This window comes from Trichosurus vulpecula, chromosome 3, assembly GCF_011100635.1.
Source record: "Trichosurus vulpecula isolate mTriVul1 chromosome 3, mTriVul1.pri, whole genome shotgun sequence".
Lineage (NCBI taxonomy): Eukaryota > Metazoa > Chordata > Mammalia > Diprotodontia > Phalangeridae > Trichosurus > Trichosurus vulpecula.
In genome coordinates this window covers 46,171,075-46,186,748 of record NC_050575.1, presented here as the reverse complement: position 1 = coordinate 46,186,748, position 15,674 = coordinate 46,171,075, and positions in this window count along the sequence as shown.

The window sequence follows — 15,674 nt, the reverse complement described above, 5'->3', positions numbered from 1 at the left end:
GTATATGTATATGTATATGTATATATATATATATATATATATATATATGGAGAGAGAGGAGAGTGGTCACAGGGTGAGTTGAAGATGAGGGGAAGATATCTAAAAGATAAAATCAAATTGAGGGATGAGAGAGGAATATATTAAGAGAGGGAGATAGGGAGAGATAGAATGGGGTAAATTATCTTGCATAAAAGTGGCAATAAAAAGCAGTTCTGTAGGAAGAGACAAGAAGGCAGGTGAGGGGGAATGAGTGAATCTTGCTCTCATCAGATTTGACCTGAGGAGGGAATACCATACACACTCAGTTGGGTACCTTACCCCACAGGAAAAAAGGAGGAAGAAGATAAAAAAAGGGGGGATGATAGAAGGGAGGGCAGATGGGGGTGGAGGTAATCAAAAACAAACACTTTCAAAAGGGAACAGGGTCAAGGAGGAAAATTCAATAAAGGGGGATAGGTTAGGAAGGAGCAAAATATAGTTAATCTTTCACAACATGAGTATTGTGGAAGGGTTACACATAATGATACGCATGTGGCCTATGTTGAATTGCTTGACCTCTTAGGGAGGGTGGGTGGGGAAGGGAAGAGGGGAGAGAATTTGGAACTCAAAGTTTTAAAAACAGATGTTCAAAAACAACAAAAGAAAGTTTTTGCATGCAACTAGAAAATAACATACACAGGCAACTGGGCATAGAAATTTATCTTGCCTACAAGAAAGAAGGAAAAAAGGAATGGGAGGGGAGTGGGGTGACAGAAGGGAGGACTGACTGGGGAACAGGACAACCAGAATATATGCCATCTTGGAGTGGGGGGGAGGGTAGAAATGGGGAGAAAATTTGTAATTCCAACTCTTGTGAAAATCAATGCTGAAAACTAAATATATTTTAAAAAAAGCATTTCACTTTCTTAAAAAAAAGCTTACAATTTATCCTGGTGTTAAAAGGAATAATCACTAAACTTTCATAAAATAAATTAGCTCGAAACTGTAAAGATTGGGATTTATCAAAACCAAGTTGGTGCAAAATGTATTTTAAGTATCACAAATTCCCAAAGTGCCATAAAACCAAAATTCTCAATAATCGAGTTCAGGTTTTTTTCCCCTAAAGCAAGAACATACCAATTAAACTAGCCTTATCATAATAATAAAGCTTACCAGGCCTTTAAAAACTTACTCAGTAGGAATTCCACTACACAGAAGACTTTACCCAGGTGTGATAAGAATTTATGACTAGATGGTTCCAAAAATCCATGTTTTAGTTAAGCAATTAATTGCCAACCAAGTGACCGTAACTGAAATGGATGAGCAAATCAAATCTGGATTCATAATCACTAGTGGCAACATTTTAATTTCTCAGGCACAATGCTGTTAGCACTTTAAAAGAAAAGATTATTATCCATAAATTCACTTTTTTTTGAAGGCATGTGGTGACAGTTCTGAGCTCCAAATAACCTTTTACTTTCTTGGGCTGGTGTTGCCTATCCCTTTACTTATTAGATAAAGAGCAGTCTGCTCTCCATTCCCATCCTTTCAGGAATTTGGAGCTTCATGTACTAGAAAATGCATATAAAACTTTAAGTTAATGCCACAGGAAACAGAGACCTAGAAATCAGGGTACAGGGACCCCAAAGAAAATCAGGCACAGAGGCCCTTGGGGTGCAGAGACCCTGAAACTGGGGTGTAGGGACCCCAAAAGAAAACCAGGGGCAGAACCTCACCAAAATGATGTGGTCAGAGTTGGGAGAACTGGTTCACATGTGAAAGAATTCACTTAGACCTTCTCTGTAGCTATTGGGAACTTTATTGATTCAAAAGCAGGGGGCCTGATATTTAACAACGAGCTAAACAAAGGCCCTGATATGCGAAAAGAACCAGACTTATATAGACAGAAAACTATATGGGCTATGGGATGATTTTAGGGTTTCTTATGGGGGTTAGAGATTTAGAGATAGGATAAGTCTTGCAAGATAAGGACACAGGATGAGGACAAGAATGACCAAAGATAAGGGAGATGAGGAAATCTTTTTTTTTATTTTTTAGTGTAGTTTTATTTATTTGGTTAAATATTTCCCAATCACATTTTTAAATATTTAATATTTTTAGTTTTCAACATTGATTTCCACAAGATTTGGGGTTACAAATTTTCTCCCCCTTTCTCCCCTCACCCAATCCTAAGATGTCATGTATTCTGATTGGCCCTTTCCCCAGTCTGCCTTCCCTTCTATCACCCCAATTCCTCCCCCCCATCGCCTTTCCCCTTACTTTCTTGTAGGGCAAGATAGATTTCTATACTCCACTGCCTGTATATCTTATTTCCCAGTTGCATGTAAAAACAACTTTTTTTCTAAACATTTGTTTTTAGAACTTTGAGTTCCAAATTATCTCCCTTCTTCCCTCCCCACCCACCCTCCTTGAGAAGGCAACAATTCAACATAGGCCATGCATGTATCGTTAGGCAAAATACTTCCATAATAATCATGTTGTGAAAGACTAACTATATTTCCTCCATCCTATCCAGTCCCCCTTTATTTACTTTTCTCCCTTGACCCTGTCCCTTTTCAAAAGTGTTTGCTTTTGACTACCTCCTCCCTCATTCTGCCCTCCCTTCTATCATCCCTGCCTTATCCCCTTCCCCTCTACTTTCCTGTAGGGTAAGATACCCAAATGAGTATGTATGTTATTCACCCCTTAAGCCAAATCTGATGAGAGCAAGATTCACTCATTCCCTTTCACCTACCCCCCACTTCCCTTACATTATAACAGCTTTTTCTTGCCACTTTTATGTGAGATAACTTACCTTATTCTATCTCTCCCTTTCTTCTTCTCCCAATATATTCCTCTCTCACACTTTAATTTTATTTTTTAGATCTCATCCCTTCATATTCAACTCACCCTGTGCCCTCTGTGTACATATATGTAGATTCCCTTCAACTACTCTAATAAGGAGAAAGGTCTCATGAGTTACAAATATCATCTTTCCATGTAGGAATGTAAACATAATAGTTCAACTTTAGTAAGTCCCTTATAAGTTCTCTTTCCTGTTTACCTTTTCATGCTTCTCTTGATTCTTGTATTTGAAAGTCAAATTTTCTATTCAGCTCTGGTCTTTTCACTGAGAAAGCTTGAAAGTCCTCTATTTTATTGAAAATCCATATTTTGCCCTGGAGCATGAGACTCAGTTTTGCTGGGTAGGTGATTCTTGGTTTTAATCCTAGCTCCATTGACCTCCAGAATATCATATTCCAAGCCCATCGATCCCTTAATGTTGAAGCTGCTAGATCTTGTATTATCCTGATTGTATTTCCACAATACTCAAATTGTTTCTTTCTGGCTGCTTGCAGTATTTTCTCCTTGACCTGGGAACTCTGGAATTTGGTGACAATATTCCTAGGAGTTTTCTTTTGAAGATCTTTTTCAAGAGACAATCAGTGAATTCTTTCAATTTTTATTTTACCCTCTGGTTCTAGAATATCAGAGAAGTTTTGCTTGATACTTTCTTGAAAGATGATGTCTCGGCTCTTTTTTTTGATCATGGCTTTCAGGTAGTGCAATAATTTGTAAATTATATCACCTGGATCTATTCTCCAGGTCAGTGGTTTTTCCAGTGAGATATTTCACACTGTCTTCCATTTTTTCATTCTTTTTTCCTGTTTTACGATTTCTTTGTTACTCATAAGTTCACTAGCTTCCACTTGCTCCAATCTAATTTTTAAGGTGGTATATTCTTCAGTGGTCTTTTGGACCTCCTTTTCTATTTGGCTATTCTGCCTTTCAAGGCATTCTTCTCCTCACTGGCTTTTTGGAGCTCTTTCCCCATTTTGGTTAGTCTCTTTTTAAAGGTGCTATTTTCTTCAGTATTTTTTTGGTTCTCCTTTAACAAAGTGTTGACTTGTTTTTCATGATTTTCTTGCATCACTCTCATTTCTTTTCCCATTTTTTCTTCTACTTCTCTAGCTTGTTTTTCCAAATCCTTTTTGAGCTCTTCCATGGGCTGAGACCAATTCATATTTCTCTTGGAGGCTTTTGATGTAGGATCTGTGATTTTGTTGACTTCTTCTGGCTGTATATTTTGATCTTCTTTGTCACCAAAGAAAGATTCTATAGTCTGAGTCTTTTTATGCTACTTGTTCATTTCCCAGCCAATTACTTGACTTTTGAGCTTTTTGTCAGTGCATGACTGCTTGTAGAACAGAGAGTACTTTGTCCCAAGCTTCAGGGGTTTTTTGCTGCTATTTTCAGAGCTACTTCTATTCTGAGGTGGTATGATGCTCCTCTCCTGGCCTGTGCTCTGGTCTGCGAGTGCAGACACTCCTTTCTGCAATGTAACCACCAGGTGGCTCTACAGCACCAGAAAGCTCTGCCACACCAGTGCTCCTCCTCCCCTAAGAACTGCCAACCAGAACTGTGACCCAGATCCAAGCAGGGCAAAGCATGGGAACCTTGCCTCGGACCCAGCAAAGAGATCTCTGTACTCCCACTGTGATGAGCCACTTGATTCCTCCCACTGTGTGGGCCTGGGTCTCTGCCACTGGGTAGCTGCCACTGCTACTACTATTGCTGTTGTTGCTGCAGCCACCTCTGCCACACCAGGGCTGCTTCCAGACCATGTACTTCCCTCACCCAAATCCAGCAGTTTTCCCACTGACCTGCTTCATTGTCTTTAGAGTTTGTGGGTTGAGAAATCTGATAAGTGCCACAGCTCAGTGATTCAGGACCCTGAGGCCTGCTCTGCCCAGTCTATTTTGGCCTGATCTGTCCTGGCACGGCCCACATTGGGCTGCACTCTGCTCCCAGCACTGTGTGATAGACACTTCCCAGCAACTGTCCCAGCCCGTCTTGGGCTTGAGACTTGTTTCCCTCCATTATTTCATGGATTCTGTAGCTCTAGAATTTGTTGAGAGTCCTTTTTTACAGGTGTTTGGAGGGATTTGGAGGAGACTTTAAGCAAGTCCCAATTTTCAAGCTGCCATCTTGGCTCTGCACCCAAGATGAGAAAATATTAAGACCTAGGATGGGGGGGGGCAGGGAGACAAGGAGTTTTACGGTCCTGGATAAGGTGAAGTTTTGTGATATTTCAAGATAAGGGCAGGAGACTTTAGGGCGCGAGGGAAAGAACAACTCAACCCTTAAGGCACCTTTGTATCAAGAGACTTTAGGGCATCTTCGTGTTAGAGGGGCTTCACAAAGTCAATCCTTAATATTTTTAACTCTCAGGGCACTGTCTGTATCCACATCATCCTGATAGGAGCTTTCACTGCCCTAGCAGTTCCAAATGAAAAATGAGCAAAACCTATAACAGCATAAAATAGAGATAAAGGACATGTAAGAGATCTGAAAACATTAAAGTGAGTTCACATGTATCATATGGTTGGGGGAGGAGGGTGGAGAGAGACAGACAACAGCAGGGGAGAGTTTGAATGGGAGTTCACATCCTTTTTCATTGTAAGGAAAACTATTAATACACTGTATAATAATGATGGTACTAGGGCTAATTTGAGAGAGAGAGAGAGAGAGAGAGAGAGAGAGAGAGAGAGAGAATAGTTTATTTTCTCTCTAGCATGGACTCCTTCCTCTGCCTCAGTTCTTGCTGAAGGCTAAACAATATCTCCCATCTCTTTTTTTCCCCTTTTTTTTGGAGGGGGGGAAGGCAGGGCAATTGGGGTTAAGTGACTTGCCCAAGGTCACACAGCATCTGAGGCTGGATTTGAACTCAGGTCCTCCTGACTCCAAGGTGGGTGCTCTACTCACTGTGCCACCTAGCTGCCACTTCCATGTCTTTAAAGGCAAAAACCCCTCTTCTCAGCCAGCCATTAAATTAGCACATGTTATAGGTGGTGCCTAGTTTTTATCTAACAGAACATAGCTTAGGCTCTGGGCCAGATTGTCTGTCTCAGACACTTTTACTTCTTCTTTCCTCTCCAGTAAGATGGGAAACCAAAAGTAAGCTTCTTGTGTTAAGCTAAGGTCCAATCATTTAAACTAAGCTCCCTTTAATGAAGGTGCTGGAGTAGGGATGGGACAGGGAAGAGAGGCAGAGTTAGAAATGCTAGACTTTTCCTCCTCCCTTCAGAAGACCAAGTCTCAAATCTCTATAGTCTAATCCATGTGGTAGGTGATGCCAAATCTTTGCAGTTCATAATGAATCTCCTAATGTAAAGTGATGAAGATGAACCAGAACAGCACCAGAAATATCAGTCAGGGTACAGGTTGTGAAGTCAGTCATTCAACTATCATTTATTAAATATCTGGTGTGTTCCAGGCTGTATACTAAGTACTGGGTATATGTAGAAAGGTAAAAAAACAGTCCCTATTTTCAAGGAGTTCAAAGTCTAATAAGGGAGACAACATACAAACCACTTTGTATAAACAATAGTCACCTCACACTCTCTCTATGTATACTCCTTTAACTGCCTTAATAATGATAAAGTTCTCAGGAGTTACAAGTATCATATTATCATGTAGGAAAGTAAAAACAGTTTAACCTTATTGAATCACTTATGTTTCCTCTCTACTGTTTTCCTCTTTATGGTTCTCTTCAATCTTTTATTCAAAAGTCATATTTTGCAGAAACTAGGTATTAGCCGGCACCTTACACAACATACCAAGATAAGGTCAAAATGGATACATGATTTAGAGCAAATTGGGATAGTAAGGAATAGTTTACCTGAAAGATCTATGGAGAAAGGAAGAATTTAATACCGAACAAGATAGAGAGCATTATGAGATATAAAGTGGATAATTTTGATTATATTAAACTTTAAAGGTTTTGCACAAACAAAACCAATGCAACCAAGGTTAGAAGTATTGACAAAAAAAATTTGTACCTTAATTTACTCATTTTTAGTTTTCAACATTCACTTCCATAAGTTTTAAATTTTCTCCCCTTCCTTCCCCTCCCCCTCTACAAGACATGGTGCAATCAGATATAGGCTTTACATATACATTCCTATTAAACATATTTTCACATTAGTTATATTGCATAGAAGAATTAGAATGAATGGGAGGAACCATGAGAAAGAAAAACATAAAACAAAACAAGGTAAAAAAATAGTCTGCTTTGATCTTCATTCAGACTCCATATTTCTTTTTCTGAATGTGGATGACATTTTCCATTATGAGTCTTTTGGAATTTTTTTAGGTCCTTGCATTGCTGAGAAGAGCTAAGTCTATCAAATTCAATCACTGTGGCTGTTACTGTGTACAGTGTTCTCCTGGTTCTGCTCACTTCACTCAGCATCAGTTCACATAAGTCTTTCCAGGTTTTTCTGAAGTCTACCTGTTCATCATTTCTTACAGCACAATAGTAATTCATTACATTCATATACCACAACTTGTTCAGCCATTCCCCAATGGATGGGCATCCTCTCAATTTATAGTTCTTTGCCACCACAAAAAGAGCTGCTATAAATATTTTTGTACATGTGGGTCCTTTTCTATCTCTTTGGGTACAGCCCTAGAAGTGGTAGTGCTGGGTCAAAGGGTATGCACATTTTTATAGCCCTTTGGGCATATTGACAACATTTTAATGAGTCAGTCTCTAACCTGGGAATGGTGAGACAGAGCAGGCCAGAGACAAGGTGCCAGTAATCAAGTAGCAGTTTAATTAATAAGTTTCATTATGAGGAACAGACCTGCAAGTTCTCCTGATCAGAATTGCAGCTTGCTGTAGTGAAGGCAGAAATTATGTACATAAGTCACAAATGGGAAGGGAGAGGGAAGGTGGATTACAAACAATCACTTCCAGGGCCTGAGTGGTTTCCTCGGACAAACCCACCAAGTTCTGTGGGAACAGCATTGTTTCAAGTCCTTGAGGGTTGTTACTTGGTGGGACACAGGGCCAGAGCTCTGTGATAGGAACAGGTTCTACAATCTTTGATTCCATTCACTTAAGGTACACAAGCACAGGGATGTAGTGATTGTGAAAACGTTGTCAAGAGTTTGATTGATCAGTTTAAGTTGCATTTTAAGCTTCTGACTCCCAAGCCAGAATCTGCTAGTGAAATGGCAGTTCACAGGAATCTAAATTATTAATATATCCATTACACATATCATATTCATTAATATGAAAACCATAATTCCCTTCACAGAAGGAAAGCAGAAAGCTGGGAAATGAATTTTTACACCAAATATCTCTGATAAAATTTCATTTCTCAAATATGTAAAGAACAGAGTCAAATTGAAAGAATACAAATCATTCCCCAATTGATAAATGGCCAAAGGATTATGAACAGGCAGCTTTCAGATGAAGAAATCAAAGCTATATATAGTCACATGAAAAAATTCTCTAAATCACTTTGATTAAAAATATGCAAATTAAAACAATTCTGAGGTACCACCTCAGAGACTGGCTAATATGACAGAAAAGAAAAATGATAAATGTTAGAGGGGATGTGGAAAAAATTGGGACACTAATGCATTGTTGGTAGAGTTGTGAATTGATCCAAGCACTCTGAAGAGCAATTTGGAACTATGCCCAAAGGGCAATCAAACTGTGCATACCCTTTGATCCACTGATAGCACTACTAGGTCTGTATCTCAAAGAGATCTCAAAAAAGGGAGAAAGGACCTATTTGTAAAAAAAATTATTTATAGTAGCTCTTTCTGTGGTGGCAAAGAATTGAAAATTGAGTGGATGCCCATCACTTGGGGAATGGCTGAATAAGTTGTGGTATATGATTGTGATGGAATACTGTTATATAAGAAATGATGAGCAGGCAGATTTCAGAAAAACTTGGAAACTGATGCACACTGAAGTGAGCAGAACCAGAAGTATATTGTATACAGTACTAGCAATACTGTATGATGATCGACTGTGAATGATTTAGCTATTCTAAGCCATGAATTGATCCAAGCAATTCCGAAGGACTCATACTGAAAAATGCTACCCATATCCAGAGAAAGAACTGATGTAGTTTGAATGCAGATCAAAGCATACTATATTTCACTTTCTTCATTTTCGTCCTGGGTTGTTTTTTCTCCTTTTGGTCTGTTTCTTCTTTCGCAACATGACTAATATGAAAATATGTCTTACATGATTGTACATGTGTAACCTACATCAAATTGCTTACTGTCTTAGAGTGCAGGTGTGAGAGAGGGAAAGAAAAGTTTGGAACTCAAAAAATTTAAATGAATGTTAAAAATTGAGTTTACATGTAATTGGGGAAAAAGTCAATTTTTTTTAAAAAAAGAAGTCAAATTTTCTATTCAGCTCTTGTCTTTTCATCAGGAATCCTTGAAAGTCCTTCATTTCATTGAATATCCATTTTTGCCCCTGAAGGATTATACTTAGTTTTGCTGGGTAGATGATTTTGGTTATAATCCTGGCTCTCTTTTTTCCTGAATATCATATGCCAAGCACCTTTAGTGTAGAAGCTACCAAATTTTGTTACCTTTACTGTGGTTCCACAATATTTCAATGGTTTCTTTCAATGGTTCTCCTTGAACTGAGAACTCTGGAATTTGGCTATAATAGTTTTGGGAGTTTTTATTTTGGAATCTCTTTCAGGAGAGGATCAGTGGATTCTTTCAATGTGTATTTTACCCTCTGATTCGAGGATATAAAAGGGGAACGTTGCTTGATAAATCCTGAAATATGATGCCTCGGTTCTTTTTCGCTCCCAGATCTCAAATAGTCAAATAATTCTTTTTTTTCCTTTTTGCTTTTGATTTTGTTTGATTGTTTCTTGATATCTCATAAAGTCATGAGCTTCCACTTGCCCAATTCTAATTTTTAGGAAGTATTTTCCTCAGTGAGATTTTGCACCTCTTTTTCCATATGGCCAATTCTACTTTTTAAGGAGTTCTCTTTAGCCAATTTTTATAGATCTTTTCCCATTTGGCCGATTTTGCTTTTCATTGGATTTTTGTGCCTCTTTCACTATTTGGCCTATTCTGTTTTTAAGGTGCTATTTTCTTCATCATTTTTTGTGCCTCCTTTACCAATCTGTCGACTTTTTTCATGATTTTCTTGCGACACTCATTTCTCTTTCCAATTTTTCCTCTACCTCTCTCACTTGATTTTTAAAATCCTTTTTGAGCTCTTCCATTGGCTTGAGACAAATTCAATGTGTTTCTTTGAGGCTTTGGATGTAGGAATTCTGACTTTGTTTTCTTCTGAGTATATTTTGATCTTCCTTGTCACTTGTAACTATGGTCAGAATTTTCTTCTGTTGTTTGCTCGTTTTCCAGCCTATTTCTTTACTTTTAACTATGTTCAAGTGGGGCTCAGCTTCCCATATGGAGGGGGCACTGTCTGAAGCTTCAGTATTTTTTGCAGCTGTTTTCAGAGGTAATTTTGGGGACCTGTAAGTTTTTGGTTCTCCAAAGTGGTATCATCTAGAGAGAGGTGTATTTACTACTCTACTGTACTGTGCACTGGTTTGTGAGCTACCACAAGCACTCTTTTCAACCTTGGAACTGTGACCAGGGTTCCTGCTCCCTTGAGGCTACAAGCTCTCCTCCTTGCATTTTGACTAAGACCCAGGACGGTGACTCAGATCCAAGTACAGGCAATGCAACAGAGTCCTGCCCCTGGTGCTAGCAGTAAATCAACTTCTAACCCATAGTGATCCCCTTAATGTCTGTGGGCTGAGATGTCTGGAAACTGCCACTTTTGCCACTGATTCAGTCTCCCTGAGGCTTGTTCCTGGTCTGCTGGAGCCCTGTCTGTGCTGGTACAGCTTGTGCTGAACTGTGCTCCTCTTTTACCCTAGTGCAACACACCTTTTCTGCCAACCTTCTAAATTGTCTTGGGCTGGAAAATTGTTTCACTCCATCTTTTTGTGGGTTGCACTGCTCTAGAATTACTTTAGAGTCCTCTTTAAAAGTATTTAGAGGAGTTTGGGGGAAAGATCAGACAAGTCCCTTCCTTAACTCCACCATCTTGGCTCTGCCTCTAGTCCAATTATTCTTAAATTATCTTTTCTTGATCTATTTTCCAGATAAATTTTTTCCCAATGGGAGATTTCCCGTTTTCTGCTATTTTTTCATTCTTTTGTTTTAGTTTTATTGTTCTTGATGTCACATGAAATCATTAGCTTCCACTTGACCAATTCTAATTTTTAAGGGATTATTTTCTTCAGTAAGCATTTGTGCTTCATTTCCCATTTGACCAATTCTGATTTTTAAGGAATTTTCTTTAGTACTTTTGGGTGCCTCTTTTATCAAGCTTTTGACTCATTTTTCAATGATTTCTCTTGCATCACTCTCATTTCTTTTCCCATTTTTCCCCTCTACCTCTCTTATTTGATTGATAAAATCCTTTTTGAGATCTTCCAGGAATTCTTTTTTGGCCCCAGCACCAATTCACATATCTCTTTGAGACTTTGGATGTAGATATTTTGACCTTGTTGTCTTCTTCTGAGTTTTTGTTTAGATCTTCCCTCTTACCATAATAACTTTCTATCATCAGGGTCTTCTCTTTTGTCATTTGCTCAATTTTCCAGTCTTTTTCATGCCTTTGAACTTTATGTTAAAGTTGGGGCTCTGCTCTCAGAGTGGAAGGGTCACTGTCCCAAGTTTCAATTTTTTGTGTGCATGCTACTGTTTTCAAAGATAGCATTGGGGATCTGTAGGTTTTGGGATCTTCCAAGGCGGTAAGATCCAAGGAGAAGTGTGGTCACTGTTCTCCTGGACTTTATTCTGGTCTATGAACAATGACAGGCAGTCTTTTCTGCCATGAAACTGTGACCAGGGTCCCTGCTCCTGCTAATGTTCCTCCTTGTATTCGTATTGCCACATGAAACCACTTATGGACAATGCAACCAAATCCTGCATCCATTGCCAACAAAGCGACCCTTGCAATCTTCTTCTGACCTAGTGTCCAACCTTCTTATCCTTGGTGGGCTGAGAGATCCAGAAGCCACTCTACTACCACTACTTCAGTTGCCCCCAAAGGTCTGCTACTGGCTAGACAGGGGTGGCTTGCCCTGGACTGCACTCCATTGCACTCCTCTGACACCCTGGTAAGACAGACCTTTCCTGCAGACCTAAGTTGTCTTGAGCTGGAATATTGTTTCAATCCAATTCTTTTGTTAGTTCTGCCACCCCACAATCCATTTTGAGGCATTATTTTAAAGTCATTTAGAGAGGAATTTGGGAGAGCTCAGGCAAGTCTCTGCCTTTACATCTTGACTCCTCTCCCTCTAAGGGGGAGCCTATTTAACAGCAAGCTCTTTCCCTGTTCTCATGCCAAAGGGCATTTTTCCAAGAAGGAATATTCAGTAAGGGAACCCATCATTACCTTAAAGGGAGTACTTCTTCCCCAGCAGGATGGGGTTAAACTGTCCCAGAAAACACTTGCCCCAACAATGTGAGGGCTTATGGCCACACCTGCCCCAATATGGGGGCTTATGTTAACTCAGAAGAATTTGAGATCCAGGAGAGATGTCCAACCTCTGGGAGCAATCTTCTGTGAAGTTTTTGAAAGCCAGTTCTGGGGGACCAAGTCATCTCAACCTGTTTGGCTTTGCCAAAAACTATGACAGCTGAAATCTGAATTGACTAGTGAAACTAAGGTTCAAGCTTCCAAACAAATAAAGTTATGGAGCAGTGAATGCCAATTACATAACAAACCAGGATTATGCCTCCTCAGCTTTGCACTGAAAAGGGAAAACAAATTTTTATGCATTAAAAGAAAACAATTAACAGGATAAAAACCAGAATGCAAGGTGAGGCAATCTGATTTTTAATTGGAGGAAAGGTGTTAGATTTTCCAAGTTGGGAGTGGCGGGGGGAGGGAAGAGTGGGTTTTAGTCAAGTTAGGAGGGGGCAAGTGGAGAAGTGCTCTTTTAACTCTCTAAAATCTGACTTACAACTTTATCATTCAACTGAAACAGTTTTTTTTTAAGTTACCAGTGATAATTGCCAAAGCTAATTGAAGTTTCTCAGTCCTCATCCTTCATGACTTCCCTGCAGTCTTTGACACTCAAGTCACTTTCTTTTCCTTGTTACTCTCTTTTCTCTAGATTTTTGTGACACTACTCTCTCTGAGTTTTATTTCTGCCTGTCTCTATTTCTGGATCTTTATCTAGTTCATGCCTGCAAACCATGAATGTCCCCTACAGACCTTAGGGTCTTAGGCCCTCTTATCTTCCCCCTCTGTACTATTTCACTTGATGATCCTTATCAGCAATCGTGGATTAAATTGCCTTTTCTATACTATCTAGTCCCATTTAAAATCCCATCTTCTACAAGCTTTTCACAATCCCATTTAAAGCTTACTTTTTCATTCCCTGATCATTTCTGATTTATCTTGTATATATCTTGTTTGTACAAAGTTGTTTGTATGTTATCTTCCTCATTAGATTGCCATCTCCTTGCACTATCTTCTGATTTTCTAAAGACTGTCTTTTGACTTTGTATACATAGTAGGCACTTAATAAATGCAATTGATTGACAGATTTTGATATGCAAATATATTAAATTCAGAAGAGAAATAGGTAACAGGGATAAAAGGAGGGACAGAGAGGGATGTTTAAGAGAGATGGCAAATGGGTAGGGGAATAATTGTGTTAATTCTGGCAGCTAGGTGGCACAGTGAGTAGAGCACTAGCCTTGGAGTCAGAAGGACCTGAGTTCAAATCCGGCCTCAGACACTTGACACACTTACTAGCTGTGTGACCTTGGGCAAGTCACTTAACCCCAATTGCCCTGCCTTCCCCCCTGCAAAAAAAAAGTCAAAGTAAATTTAAAAAATAAAGAGAGCTCACAGAAGTTATATGCAAAAAAAAACCCCTTTCTTTATTCCATTGGAGGGGGGAAAACTAGACACTCATGCCAGGGTCTGGTCTAGGACAGAGGAGACCCAAGGCACTGGGGTTAAGCCTTGACATTTATCTATCTATCAATCTATATTTATCTAGATATATATGTGTATATCTAGATAGATATAGATTGATAGATATTCATATCAATAGAGAGATAGATATGAAAAGACAAAGAATCAAGCAGTGAGATGTAATGGCAGCAACATGGCAAATTAGCCTAGTGACAAGAAGTATATTCATAGTGAGGGTTCATGGTTAGGATGTGGTTACTGCAGGTACTTGCCCAAGCTCAGGGACCACCTAGGGCTAGTTTGAGTCAGGTCTGGGATTTAACTGTAGCAGAGTTCATTCAGAGAGAGAGTGCAAAAAATTGTTATACCAAGCTCAGTGCACAGCTTGCTTTCTGGGCCTTAGTTCTGGAAAACAAGGTGTCTCCTAAAAGAAAAGAGAGAGAGAGAGAGAGAGAGAGAGAGAGAGAGAGAGAGAGAGAGAGAGAGAGAGAGAGAGAGAGAGAGAGAGAGAGAGAGAGAGAGAGAGAGGTAAAAAGAGGAGTATTCTTGGGGCAGGGGTCCTGACAGTTGTAAGCAAAATAAACCTGAATGTTGGATATAGAGACATGAAGTGAAGATTAAGAGTAAAGTTGGAAGAGTTAAAGCTACAGATCATTGTTAGGTGAGGGCAGGAATCACAAGTGTCAGGCAAACTCTCTCTTCTACTACCTTCTTGTATGTAAAGAGATGGGAGCAAATAGAAGTTTTTCATCCTCCTTGAAGAGGATCAATGATATCATGTGGTGATGTCTTGACTTGTGAGTTGAGTTTAAGTGAGCTGGAGTTGTGAAATGTCATCAGTCCCACTCTCTCTTCCAGAGTCATTGAAGTCCAGTGGCAGAACAAAAGTCAAGATAACTGGCGATATCCTGGGATATAGAGGATGACCTTGGCATCTTTGGTGTCTGACCAATCTCTAAGCACTCTACGATGCCTGCTTCAGTTTGCCTTTGGAAGAAATTGTTCTCATCTACCCTTTCCACTGTGGGAAGTCTTCACATTCTTGGGGTAGACATCCTCCTAACTCCCAGGTAAGTCTAAGTCCTGTCAGTTACCCTCAACCTGATTTAACTCATCTGCTGAGACAATTTTACCAGGCTTTATCCCCTGGTCATGCTATAGATTTTTGGGGCCACAGGTGAGAGTTAATGTAATAGTAATTAAGGTGGGATTTTTTGCTGTTGACCTTTAATGATTCTGGCCTTTGTTTGAATGGGGCAGATAAAGTGGGATGTTTTTGTATTTCTTAGCACTAAGACAATTGGGAGCCATTGATTTGTATCTGATGTGATATTGGGGGTAGGGAAATTTTCCATGCCCAGCCTGGGTAAGGTCAGCCCCCTTTGGGGGCCCTGAACAGGATATATAAGTGCAGAGGTTAGTGTTCTTGCTTGGAGCTCTGAGCCACAACAGAAGTGGCATGCGACTCAGAGCCAGCTGTTGTAATGAGCTCCCCGTCTGTAGAGACTCAGATGTTGATAACTACGAATTGTATTTGGTCTGTAATTCAGGGTACTACTGGTTTTTTCCCCTGAACTCAGTAAATGATACTTGTATGCTGGATTAAAGTAAGATTGTTAACCCCTTAACATTGCTTTCCTTAGTAAAGCAGATGAAAAGGACACCTGAGCTTGCAGTGTTCTGTGAGCTGGTTGTTGTTGGCTTTATACCCTCACAGCAGCTACTAGCCAGATTGTTGAAACAGTTGAGTGCCAGATGGATGGATGAAAAGTCCTGAAAAGGGCCCAAGAAGCTCTTTATACCAGAGGTACTAGTCCTCCTTGAATACCCTCTGTACCTGATAGAGGTAAATACAAGGTTAACAATCTTAACTATCAGTTATGAACTCACTTGTAAAAAG